Raw genomic sequence first — 12,397 nt, forward strand, 5'->3', positions numbered from 1 at the left:
GGTGTTTCTAGTGAGTGTCAATTTCCCCGTTGTTTCCTCTTCTCACCAATTCCTTTCGAGTAGACTTTTCTTCATTCAACTCGTTCGTCGCTCTCCCACTTAATTAAACAACTCTTGGCGAAATTAGGATTACTAATCAAATAATTTTGTATATACATACATACATTAAAATGAAAAGAACGAATGAATTTGAGTCACGTCCGCAAAACGCAGGCTCAGCTTACGTTACATCCAGCAACTTCAACATCAAACGGGTGTTACTTGGAAATAAAGAATTGGTCCATATATAAGGACGTGTATACCACAATGATGTTAATGTATTTACGTGTGATTATAGAAATATATACTGTTAACTTTTGTTGATGTTACACATTGTCATGCATGCCATACTTTTCCTATTAATCATTAATTGCATGCTTAGTTTTAGGGTTTGTTAATATATTTCGTTCCATTTTTATAACTTAAAAGAAGACTTTGTGCCTGACAAACAACAAAGACTGTGTGGTTATGAGTGTTCTTTAGAGCATCTGCGTTGGCTATAATCGTCGGATAAATGAGACCTGTAAGATATTACGTAAAATTTGTTGAACCACATTTTGCTTGAATAGTATTGGCTATATTGGTTGATTATAATTTAAAAATAGTATGTTATTAATATTTTAGATTGTTAAAATAGAATATATCAGTTCAATATGGTAATAAATGATGTGGAATCTTCCTACAGATTTCTTACAGACCTGTAGAGGTTCGACAAATTTAGTCATCCATAGGAGGTTAGCTAAATTTATAGACAACAGCTGAGCATGGTTAAAGTTGAGTTTTTCGAGGTGTTGGCTAAATTTTTTTATTTTAAATGTGTCAACTTACTTTTTAGCCAAGGGTTTTCAATGGTTGGAGATGCTCTTGGCTCAGAAGTCGTCAATAAATTTTGCGATCAAGTCAACTCATTTTTATATAATGACGTAGAGCTCAAATATATTGTGGGCATTTGGCAAAGACTTATAAGTCCAGCTTATTGATTATAAGTTAGGAGCACTTATTTGTATCGTTTGTGTAATAAGTCAAGAAGCACTTATAGAAAGTTAGGAATGCTAGTTTTTGTTTCAGGGTTTCTACTTATTTCTCAAACACTTTAATCACTTATAAGTCTTATCTTGCTTCTAACTTCCACTCCATTTATTTATTTTAAGCAAGAAACACTTATTTTAAACTCACCAAAACGGCCCCATTGATTTTTTTTCCCATTCTTTGCTAGATTGAGTTAATTAATAACATGAAAAATGGAAATAATATATAATAATAATGACCATGTTCCACAAATATGCTTATTTCATAGGAAAAGAACTTGTTTTTGAATAAAAAATCACATTTATATAATTTTTGCAGAATTAAATACTTAATACTCCCTCCGTCCCCCTCAATTGTTTACATTGGAGGGGGACACGGAGACCAAGACAAGGTAGGGAAAATGAGTAAAGTTGGATCAAAAGTGGGTAAAGTGTTGGGACCTACTAATATTTAATAATAGATTTGAGATAGTGGAGGAAAGTAATGGTTGTAATAGTAGTTTTTATTGTTAAATATGAGATAGTATGGGAAGATAGTAGGTGTAATGATGAGGAAAACTTACTATTTATAGTAACGTAAAGAAATGAGAGAGACATCCCAAAATAGTAACTGTAAAGAAATGAGAGGGACAGAGGGAATAAAGTTTTTAACATTTATTATTTACATAATTCACTTATTTTCAGGAAATAATATATAGTATTTACATATTTTTTTTATTAAAATATGCTATTTTTAAAAAGAAATGATAAACGGCACTATTATATGCAGTGTTTATTTTTTTGACAAAAAATATGTGTATACTTATGAATTATAGAAATATGAACACACATATTTTACTTGACTTCACTTCAGATTATAGCTTAATATATTAATTTTTCAGTGTACATAAGATTAAATAATAAATTAGTTATTAAACTCTAACTCTAAGGTTGTGTTCACTTGGAATGAATGGAATGAAGGGAGATAGAATAAATTTTGTACTCTAAGATAGTGTTGATCAAAGAAAATGTATATAATTTTCATTCATTCAATCATTTCAATCTTACTGTTTTCACTATAACTTTAACCCACATGTCTTGGAAGGAATGCTCATTCCTTTACTACATCATGTTTCTTCACAATCATTCTCACAAGAAATTTAACTATATTCATATTTTGTCATCATTATTTCATACTTTTTTCTTTCTCCTTAAAACTTCTATATAATTTTTTATTCCATTCTCCCCTCATTTCATTCCATGAAGTGAACACACCTACCTAACTGTTAGGTCGTCGAAGTAAAAAGACTTACAGAGGACCAATCAGCTATAAAAATCTTTTTGCTTGACCATACTTTTAGGAAACATTTCATTACCCTTTTTGTTAATTTACGTGGATGTTATTAATGATTTGGTTAACAGGATTAGAATTCTTAATATATATGTTGGTGTTTGGTCTTAAACTATTTTGGAGGGATTCGAATATCAGAAGATAACCCGAAATGAGAATGATGAGCGTGGGGAAAAAAAGAGAGTAAAGAAATGATTTATCATCTTATTACATATCACAAAATATCATAACATGATTAGTTCAAACATTAACATAGAACTTAGAGATTCCGATTTCTCTAAACTGGTGGGAAATTTTTATGGAGGGAACAGATGAGAAAATGATCGGATGTTGTATATGACTCTAGCCCACTTCAATTATGGGCTTAAGACCAAGCACTATAAAGGACTCATCTTGTCCACACTTATTTTAGGCCTTTGATAACTGCCAACTGGACCTTGTTGTGTTGCTTTGAGTCATGATTGATAATACTTGTTGATACAGGTCCATATTGACTATTTAAAGGCCCAATAAACTTTTTTCTTGTATATACCGTATTTCATAATTTAGTAATGGCTTAAATATACTTTTGCCATCGAAGTTTAACCTGATATACACACTGACCATTGAAGTATCAACACGTACGGTTTCGTCACTGATGTTTACAGTTATGTGCACTTCGACCATAATCAAGTTGCACGAGTGAAAACCGGGAGGAGTGTAAGTCACTTGCGGTTCATGCACATGTGTGTATTCTGTAGTTGTTGTACGTCCCTTGACTCCCTTCTACTTCCCCAGTCGCCAGTTAATTTGTTTATTTTGAAGAAAAATTTATTATTCTTTTAAATTAACATTTTGATTTAACAAATAATATACAAAAGAATTGGACCCCATTTTTTAATAATAAAAGTTATTTCAACTGGAAGTTAAATTTATGGTCCAAGTATATATTTCAAAATTATTTTTTTTTAAAATTTTTGAAAATTCCAAATGTGTAATATTTGCAAAAATAATAGTTTTAAATCATTTCTCTATTTTTAGAAATAATTGCTCAAAATTATTTTTAAATTACAATAATTAAAATAATCATATGTAACTTTTTATACACTTTAAAAATTTTCAGAAATATAAAAATACCAAAATTTCAATAATTCGGTAATTTAAATCTAAAAAAGTGGGGTGCAAAATTTCTTTGTAATTATAAGTAGTTTATAGAACCAAAATTTTTATTTGAAAAACAAAAAACACAGTTTATCTCCATAACAAACAAAACAGCTAGCGATGACAATTGGGGTACAAAAAGGAAATTAGAATTTGTGAGGACTTGTCAAAATATCATGCAAATCAATCGAGTTAATAATTGTTTATGATTGTTTTCATTTTGTGTATATAATTATATAGGCAAGGGTGTATGTGTTTATATATATGTTTTCTGAGCCTATTCGCTACCCTCCTTACATGTTATTCACTCTCTTTCATAACGATGATAACATACTCGCGGCCGAATTTTCTTATATTTTTTTATTATGGCCCACACATACAAAAGCGTTAACTTTAATGGTTGGACCGTCTTTTTTAGAACATGTGTGGTTGATGGGTACAAGGTGTCAAACTTCGATGGCAAAAAGATATTTAAGCCTTTAGTAATATCTGTAGTTATAAATAGTCATAGGGAAACTCGTTTTTATTTTGTATTTAAGAGTTGGTTTGTATTTGATCACTTGTTGATATATATATATAGGCTCATGGTCAAATAGAAACAACTCTTAAAATAAAAACTAGAAACCAGTTTCCCTACCACTATTTATGACTACGGGTATCACTAATTTACACAGCACTAATCACTGTTTTTATACAGTATGTAAACAACGATTTTTATTATCAAAATTAAGAAAATCTACTTATCTAAACTATTGATAATCGATTATAAATGATCAATTTCATCCGTAGGAAGGTTCTTGGCGGTAGGAAGCCGCAAGAAAAGTTGTATAATGATGGTAAGTAGTCGTTAGTTTTGTAAGTTATGATTGAAAGTGTATGTGACTATTGGTGATGATAGACAATGGTGGCAAGTCATAAAAACGTTTGGTAATGGTGGTAAGAAGTCCATTATTACGATTTGGTTGAAGATGATGGTCATATACGTTGCATATATGTGTGTATATATATTTATATTCCTGAGATATGCTATATATAAATTAGTGATATGTTATGTACAAATTAGTGATTTCTGTAATTAATAATAGTGATAAAAAACTGTCCAGAAACTAGTTTTTAGTTTTTAGGCTAATTTAGTTTCTATTGGAGTAGAACTCTATATATATAAACACTTGTTCAAATACAAATCACACTTAGCCTAAAAACCTAAAAACTAGTTTCAAAATGATCAAATATCTCCTCATACTTTTAAAAACTAACAATATCCCTCTAGTTTTGCATCAATTTTCCAAAACTTACACTTTCGACCCACCTATCACGTCTGCACTGGGGTCCATCCAGGCTGCTACGTCACCCTTCCATGTTAGTTGCCACGTCAGCAGTGGGGTCACCCACACTGCCACGTCAGCAGTGGGGGCCACCCAGGCTGCCACGTCAGTATTGGGTCCTCCCAGAAATAAGAAAAATAAAAAAATAAATGAAATGGAGTGCGGTTACCAATTATGGAGTGCTCATAGCAAAAATGAGAATGTACTTCGTGATTTTTAGATTTTTAGGCTAACTTGGTTTCTATTGAAATAAGACCCCGTATATATATTGTCATACATTTTGACATACCATCTGTGGCTTAGAGTTTTTCAGCCAGTTAGCTCCGCAGATACTACATTGAGAGGGGGAAAATGTGACATGATCTTTTACATCCCCCAACCCGACTCCTGTACAGGTACTGATAAGAGGCCCAAGGTTAATCTTGTAAAAGATCACCTTGCGCCACAGACTTCCCCTAGTACATAGTAAGCCGCAATGCCTTCGATTATACCAGTGCGCTTGCAAGTGGCGCCACTCAGTGGTTTCGCTGTATTAGCTTTATTTTCAACAGATGTTAAGTTGTTAGAATATTTATATTATATTCAGACGTCCTAAATGAACACGAGAGAGATCATATTTATATGAATGGATTCAGATTATAAATTATAACGTGTATAGTCTATACATAAATCAAGTCGCATGTCGTGCTTTAATTGATGTAAAGAGTCTGCCAACCCCTTCATCAAGGACGGAACCAGGAATTTGGATCGTGGTGGGCTTGACAATTCACTAACGAAATTTTACACGCCGATCACCTATATCATCAAATTCATCAATCGTCGACTCTATACTAATTTTCTTAGCAAATTGTCTCTATATATAGATGACCATAATATCTGCAAGAAATGTATCATCCATCTTGCTACGTAGGTCCATCTTGAGAATTTTCATAGTAGAAAATGCTCTCTCAGTAGAAGCCGTTGAAACAGGTAGTGTTAAAACAAGGCGAATCAGCTTGTTAACCATAATGAAAACTTTTGACTTTCTCATCTTAACCAATGTTTCACATAGCTCTGAAATAGTTGTTATATTCTGGAACTGAGTACCAGCAACAACATCAAGCTCGTAATGTTCCAACTCACTTCTTAACCCATCTACATCATTTATAGTAAAATCATGAGGATAGAATACCTCTGCAAGATGACAAATATTGTCGATAATAAATGATTTGAAATGATTGTGAGGATCCAATGCAGAAGTAAGAGTAAGGAGCTCCATTGCGCATCCTTGTAATGCAAGCCATCAAACACATCTAATTGTTGCCTCAACACGCAAACGGTTTCTTAAAACTTCTTCTTGAGATCTTACTCGCATGATATATATTATCAATTCTTTGAGAAGGCTTCATCGAATTTTCACAACAACTCACTGCAATATTATGTTGTGAGCAGGGAACTCCTACATGTTGTGAAAAAGAACATTCTTTTGCGGACGAAATTCTTTTCCAACTTTTAAATCCATTCACAGTATATGTTGGACATTTGGTGGATTCTTTTCAAACAAAAGACATGGTAAACAATAAACCCGGTCCTTTTTTGGAGAATATTCGAGCCAGTGAAATTTTTCACACCATGAAGGATTAAATCGTCGCTTTTGCTTATCTCCTTCGGCTTGAGTAAGCGGATAATCATTACATTTAAGACTCCATTGATATGGCCCAAGCTTAAGATACTCTCGACGAATTTCATTCCATTTTTCCTTTGGATATTCATATATTTGGCTACGTACACCCGGATCACGTACAAGAGTATCACCAGTCCCAAGTTCCACCTCCACTCTCAGTACCGTCTGAGGTTCTACAACTTGACTAATTTGAGGCACAACACTGTCATCTTCATTATTATTAACCTTCTGAGCTTTTTCGGATGAAAAAAGTTTGAAATTTTTTGTGAAGATGGATCATTTCTTTTTGCCATATTGACAACCTAATACCCAAATAAAAATTAATCAATTACAATACTGGAAATATAATTACTCAACCCCAAGCTTAAGTGCTTAACAGACCTGATAAGAACTCTAGTTTATTTCTAATTCAAAATGCATAATCCACAATCATAATCTCAACAAATATAAGCATAGCAGCAAAAATTGAAAATCATTTATTATCTGGAAGACAAGAAAGAAAGAGGTATTATACCTGAGAAAGAGAGTGAATCAACAAAACAGGCTAGTAATTAATCACTCCTCTGCTGCGGTGCAAAAATGAAGAAGCAACTCCCTCTCCCGCTCTTCAGTTTTTAAGCCTCTAACTCTTTATTCCGTAGTCATTATTCATTTATTCTTTGATCTATGCTCTCTGTATTTTTGATATTAGACTTATAGTTATGAGCTCGACCTATTTGTCAATGGGCTTGGGCTAACATAATACATGATATACATAACTACTAATTTTTTTTTGAAAAATAACCCTGGGCTTAAGGGAAGCCCCCTCATACTTCCGTCTCTGCCCTTCATACAAAAATGTACTCCCTCCGTCCCACCAGATTCTTTACAGTTTCCTTTTTGGGATGTCCCATCCAATTCTTTACATTTCAAAACTTACCAAAAATAGTAAATGGGTCCCACCACTTCCCAACTTTTTCTTCCTTTTCACACTACTTTTACTCCTTTTTCACACTACTTTTACTCCACTATCTCTTTTTTATACATTAAAAATTGATGGGTCCCGCCACTTCACCCACTTTTTTTTTCTCTTTTCCACTACTTTATACATATTTCTTAACCTCCGTGCCCAAACCAAACGTAAAGAATTGGCTGGGACGGAGGGAATAGTTAATAGTTATAACGATTTGTGGCCAAACCTGTTGAGTCAAAGTGTCACCCTCACTTATCACTCCATTTCGAAAATAATATATTTATAATCCTAATTAAGTTTCTCAGTAGATCAAAATAACACAGCAGTCGAAAGAGGAAGGGTACTTAAAATGGATTTCACACAAACGGAAGAATCCAAGATTATAATAAAACCAATCGAATATGATATGGTTAGCTGATTACTTTGTGACCATTGCAACCTGGTCATATCTATACTATACTATATTATTAAAGCCGAAACATTAAAAGTTTGGTCGGTCGGTACTTGGGTCAAAGTACGGGCCTATCTATATAACTAATTATTCTTTTTAATTAAGTACTTGGGCCAAAGCACGGGCCTATCTATATAACTAATTGTTTTTTTAATTTAAAATATATTACTTTTTTTGTATTCCCAACTTAAAAAACTCAATCTTCCAAAATAACATTGAGAAACATAATAATTACCTTTTTACTTAAAATATATTATGTTTTTATAAATTTTCTAACTAAAGAGTCGATCTTTTACCATTAATACGGACACAGGCGACATATCTATAAAAATATAATATTATTATATTGGTCGGGCAGTCGGTACCTGGGCCTAAGTACGAGTCTATCGATATAGCCAATTATTCTTTTTAACTAAAATATATTATCTTTAGCCGAAAAAATCAATCTTATTAAAAGTTTGGTCGGTCGGTACTTGGGCCAAAGTACGGGTCTATCTATATAACCAAGTATTGTTTTTTTAATTAAAATATATTACTTTTTTTGTATTCCCAACTTAAAAAACTCAATCTTCCAAAATAACATTGAGAAACATAATAATTACCTTTTTACTTAAAATATATTATGTTTTTATAAATTTTCTAACTAAAGAGTCGATCTTTTACAATTAATACGGACACAGGCGAGATATCTATAAAAATATAATATTATTATATTGGTCGGGCAGTCGGTACCTGGGCCTAAGTACGAGTCTATCGATATAGCCAATTATTCTTTTTAACTAAAATATATTATCTTTTTATATATTTTTGGGACCTTTTTAAAAATACCCATCTGTAAAATTATTTTTTTAAAAATACTACCATCTTTTTCATTGTTTTTAAAAATACCTTTTCATAAAATTTTTTTTTCAAAAATACGATTTGCAACTTTTGCAACCTCATTTGCAACCTTGGGCGGCGCAGCCGTAAAAGTTGCAAATGAGGTTGCAAAAGTTGCAAATGAGGTTGCAAAAGTTGCAAATAAAAATGGAAAGTTGCAACTGTTGCAACTAAAATATATTATCTTTTTATATATTTTTTTGCTGAAAAAATCAATCTTATTAAAAGTTTAGTCGGTCGGTACTTGGGCCAAAGTACGGGTCTATCTATATAACCAAGTATTGTTTTTGATTAAAATATATTAACTTTTTTATATTCCCAACTAAAAAAACTCAATATTCTAAAATAACATTAAGAAACATGTTAATTACCGTTTTGACTAAAATATATTATCTTTTTATAAATTTTCTAATTAAAAGTCGATCTTTTACAATCAATCGGACACGAGCGACATCTATACTATACTATTAAAGCTGAAAGATTAAAAGTTTGGTCGGTCGGTACGCGGGCTTTTATATGGACTTTTATAATTAGCAGGCTTTAAACAAAATTAGTGGCCTTTAAACAAAAAGTTTGATCGGTCGGTACACGGGCTTTTATATGAACTTTTATAATTAGCGGGTTTCAAACAAAATTAGTAGACTTCGAATAAAAAGTTTGATCGGTCGGTACACGGGTTTTTATATGAACTTTTATAATTAGCGGGTTTCAAACAAAATTATTGGGCTTCAAACAAAAAGTTTAATCGGTCGGTACACGGGCTTTTTTATTGACTTTAATAGTTAGCGGTCTATAAAAAAAAGTTAGCGGGCTTTAAACAAAATATAAACAAATCAAATATAAAACAAATATAAGATCAAAACATAAAACAAATATAAAACCAATTTGACTATACCAAAACTAAAGTCAAACCTTAAAAAATACTATACTATTAAAGCCGAAACATTAAAAATTTGATCGATCAGTATGCGGGCTTTTATACGGACTTTTATAATTAGCGGGCTTCAAACAAAATTAGTGGGTTTCAAACAAAATATAAACAAATCAAAATATAAAACAAATATAAGACCTATTTGACTATACCAAAAACTAAAAACTAAAGTTAAACCTTAAAAAATATATATACGCATCTATAAGTAGGTCAAATTATGGGCCTACTTATATAATCAATTATCTTTTTAACTAAATTTATTATCTTTTTTTATATATTCTAACTAACAAAACTCATTTTACCAAAAATAATATTGGACAACATAGCAACTACTCTTTTTAACTAAAATACATTATCTTTTCCAGAATCATAACAAAAAATCGATTTTCCAAAAATAACACATGCAACATTCATATAACAAAAATATTATATATTTATATTATTATTTTATTTTATACTATTAACGCCGAAACATTGAAAGTTTGGTCAGTCGATACTTGGACCAAAATATGGGTCTATTTATACACCAATTATTCTTTTTAATTAAAATATGTTATTTTTTTTAATATTTTCCAACTAAAAAAACTCCATCATTTAAAATAACATCGAGAAACATAGTATTTACCTTTTTAACTAAAAGACACTATCTTTTTTTATATTTTCTAACTAAAAAACGGATCATCTACAATTAATAGGAGCTACATATATAAAAGTGTAATATTATTATATATAATTTAATAAATAATCTGTGATATTTTTCAACCAAATTACATTAACATTATTTTTAAATACACTAATGGACTCACTTTAAAAGTAATATTATATACTATTAAATCCAAAACATGAAAAATTCACTTAGTCGGTAAGTCAGTCGAGTTCGGTGATCCGGTTGGTATTCGACCCACGAATCTCCTTAATTTATAACATGTTATAATATAGTCTTTATTATCAATTAAACCAAAACATTAAGTTAGTATGATAGGTCGATATTTGATTTTACACGTTTTCTTTAACTTAATATGTTACATACTATATTATTAGTTATCAATAGCGAAATATTAAAAGATTGATTGATTGATTTATATCTAATTTTATAGATCTCCTAAAATTATAACATGAAGAAAAACATATTTTAACATTCTCAGTAAAATATACATGTTCGACCTAATTTTTAATTAGCCGTTTGACGAAATTAACTATTAAAAATTTATCATCTGTTAAATAAAAAATTTATTTAACCAATTTTATAATAATTTTATTCACACACAATAATATTAATTTAAGTTATAATATATACGATAAAATAGCAAATATTATAACCGCCCGTGCATTGCACGGGTTATAAGCTAGTATCTATAAAAATATAATATTATTATATTGGTCGGGCGGTCGGTACTTGGGCCTAATTACGGGCCTAACTATATGTCCAATAATTTCGTTTTAACTAAAAAATATTATCTTTTATATATTTTTTATCTAAAAGAAACTCAATCTTCTAAAATAACATCGAGCACATAGTAATTTTAAACAAAACACATTATATTTTTTAGATATTCTAACTAACAAACTGAGTTTTAGAATTAACACGGGAATAACATCGAGCAGCATGGCAATTTTAAACAAAACGCATTATCTTTTTTAGATTTTTTTAACTAAAAAACCGAGTTTTTACAATTAACAGTTAACACAGGCAACATATATAGACAAATATAATATCATTATATATAATTATTAATAAATAACTTGTGATATTATTCAACCAAAATATATTGATAATATTATTTTTAAATACTTTAATGATCTCACGTTAAAAGAAATATTACAAATCTATCATATACTACTCCCTCTGTCCCATTTAATTCTATACTTTTCTTTTCAACTGCTCGACACGCATTTTAATTCTCCTATAAAATATAGTTCTGGAACTTATTCTTGAGATTTTTTTTTCTGAATAAAAGTTTAACATCCAAACTTTAATTCAGCAAACAAAATTTTTAAAAATAAATTGCACAGCTACACTTTACAAGAGTATTAAAATCCGTGCCACGTCCCCATCCCCCAATGTATACTGTCCAGGGGGACTGAGGGAGTATATATTACTAGACTATTAAAGCCAAAACATAATAAGTTCAGTTGGTGAGTCCGTTAGTTGAGTTTGGTGAATCTGTTGGTATTCGACCCGTAGAAGTCTTGAATTTATGACATATTATAGTATATTTTTTTATCATCTATTTAACCAAAATATTAAATTTAGGTTATAAGATGTTATAGTATATTTTTTTATCCGTTGGTTTCATACGCCTTTTTAACTTATAATATATGTTGCCTTCAAAAAAAAAAAAGAACTTATAATATATGTTTTATATCATATTATTAATTATTAATAACGAAATATTAAAAGGTTAGATTAGTTAGTTTATATCTGAATTTATAGGTTTCCATAAACTATAACATGTAAAAAAAAATATATTATAACATTCTTATTTAAATATATATGTTCGGCCTCATTTTTAAATAGCCATTTGACAGATTTAACTATGAAGAATTTATCCAACTGTTAAATAAAATATTTATTTAATCACATTATTCTATCATTATTTTATTTTTGTAATAAAGTTACTTAAACTAAAATATATATAATAAAATAACAGATAAAATA

The sequence above is a fragment of the Daucus carota genome, chromosome 7 (assembly GCF_001625215.2).
Source record: "Daucus carota subsp. sativus chromosome 7, DH1 v3.0, whole genome shotgun sequence".
In the NCBI taxonomy this organism is placed as follows: Eukaryota; Viridiplantae; Streptophyta; class Magnoliopsida; order Apiales; family Apiaceae; genus Daucus; species Daucus carota.